The 2,307-nt window shown below is 38.7% G+C and overlaps 1 non-coding gene across 1 annotated transcript; it reads left to right on the top strand.

Annotated features, from left to right (window-relative positions):
- The first annotated feature begins 1,536 nt into the window (after positions 1-1,536).
- Positions 1,537-1,643, top strand: LOC144455261 (U6 spliceosomal RNA). The gene has a single exon (XR_013483979.1). It is a non-coding gene; the product is annotated as a U6 spliceosomal RNA (small nuclear RNA).
- Positions 1,644-2,307: the final 664 nt, after the last annotated feature.

Genomic DNA, 2,307 nt, shown 5'->3' with positions numbered 1-2,307 from the left:
ATTTAGCACTTATATCCCAAACACTTTGCTAAACTAAACATACAAATATAAGACACTTCCTGTCCTCAAGGTGCTTCTATTCTAAAGACGGAATAAAGAAAAGCTGGAAGGGAAGAGGGCACATTATTCCAAATGATGTGGAGATGGCAGGACTTGGAGGCCTAATTTCCAACAACATACAGCAAACCTCACCAATCAGAGCCTAGGTTATTGTTGAATTTCAATGAGTTGACTCCACAGATATCCATGTATCTGTGCTTTAAGCACATTTGTGTACACAGTCACACATAAGTACAAGGTCTGGGTATAAAGTAATGAGACCCACACTCACTGGCAACTGTACAGTCAGCCTCCTTGCTTCGGTCCAACCTCTAACCACAGACAAACATGCCTACACACACATATATAGACATTTCTACATTGCACACGTGTGTGCACACAGACACTGCTGCTGCTGCTGCTGCTCACTTGCATTTCTCAGTTTTATTTATTTATTTTTATTTCTTAACTACACTTCCTGTGACCATGAGCACACAACACTCCTAAAAGGCCTCTTGCCTTTTTCTTTTAAGCTAGTCACTTGAATCAAATGAGATAACATTTGTAAACCCCTGAGCGCAGTGCCTGGCACATAATAAATGCATATTCCCTTTCCCCTAGTTGTGATGTAGCAGATACCTTTCTAGACCTCAGAGCCCAGGACGACACTGGGTTCAAGTCTTGCCACTGACACTTATCCTGGCTATGTGACCCTGGGTAAGTCACAACCTCTCAATACTTGAGACAACTCTACTACTAAAAGTTGCAGAGAAGGCATCTGTGTGGATTTGGTAGAGGGAATTTCCACACCAGGGAGTTTCTTATACAGTGAAATCTTACTTAACCCTGGCTCAACAACACTTGTCACATGAACCACCGGAATGTCTGAATGTCATCTTAAAGATGAGGAAACTGAGGCCCAGTGAGGTGCTGTGGTTTACCCAATATCACAATGATGAGTGATAAAGCTGAAATTGGAACTCAAATCTCCTGACCCCACTTTCCAGTACACCAAGCCGCCTGGAATCATCTCTCCCCAAGAGGCCTCTTCTTATTCCAGCCAGAGAAGCCAGAAAGCATGTAATAGATAAACTGCTGGATCAGGAGTCAGACTCAAGTTTGAATTCTGCCTCAGATACTTACTAGCTGTGTGGGTCCCTTCACTTTTCTCAACTTCTTATGTGTAAAATGGGGAGAATAATAACATCTGTCTTGCAGGGCTATTTTATCAAATGAGATAATATTTGTAAAATGTTTTGTAAACCTTAAAGCTATTAATAATATAATTATTTTGGTCATAGTAATATTAACCATGATAATAATATTTTTAATTTAATTATATTGATTTGATCAATGTTAATAATATAGATATTAACGATTAACTATTAATATTATAAACTATTAATAATATAGGTGCTATTATTATCTTGTCCTTCCCCCAACTGCTCACTCATCTACTTATTTACTCCAACACTGTGGATATAGATCATGAAACTAATGGCTTTAGCAGCACATATACTAAAAAAATTGGAACAATACAGAGAAGATTAGTATGGTCCCTGCGCAAGGATGACATGCAAATTCATGAAGCATTCCATTTTTTTTTACAACATCACTAATGTGAAAATGTGTTTAACAGAAATGTATATGTATAGCCTATATCAGATTGTGTGCCGTTTTAGGAAGGGAGGGGCAGAAAAATTTTAAACTCAAAAGCATATGGAAGTGATTGCTGATAAATAAGAATAAATTAATATAAAAAAACTAATCCTGACCCGTCTCCACTTCATATGATTATAAAATATTAAACACAAAGGGCCTAGGCCATTTAATCCAATTCTAACACCACTCTTCTTAAGATAAGGAAACTGAGGTTCAGAGAGTCTAAATCTCTGAAGGTTCAGCTTAAGTCCCCTTTGCCAGGATTGCTCTGCCATTGTGGTAGGAACAACCATGAATCTAAACATTCCTCTCTTTGGAGAAAGAAGGAACCCCACTGGCCAGTTATCCAGAGCCCAGGTTTGGAAGGGGAGAAAAAGAAATCAACCCGTCTGTTTTCCCTTAATGTACCTTATGGGCTAATGTGTCATAACACTATAAATACCATTCTTTTGACGAGGTCCGTATTTTTCAAGGCCAGGACTATACTAAGGGAGGAGTTGGTATAATATCAGACTTGTTGTAAGTTTGGGGAAGGGAAGCTAGAATTCATTCTCATCCTTCTTGTCAGATCATTTTCATACTAATCCCTGGGGTGTGGGACAACTC

Source organism: Phascolarctos cinereus, unplaced genomic scaffold (assembly GCF_003287225.1).
Source record: "Phascolarctos cinereus isolate Bilbo 61053 unplaced genomic scaffold, phaCin_HiC Scaffold_1;HRSCAF=81, whole genome shotgun sequence".
Taxonomy (NCBI): domain Eukaryota; kingdom Metazoa; phylum Chordata; class Mammalia; order Diprotodontia; family Phascolarctidae; genus Phascolarctos; species Phascolarctos cinereus.
The sequence above is the reverse complement of the archived record's forward strand: the minus strand, read 5'-3'. Positions and strand labels throughout refer to the sequence as shown.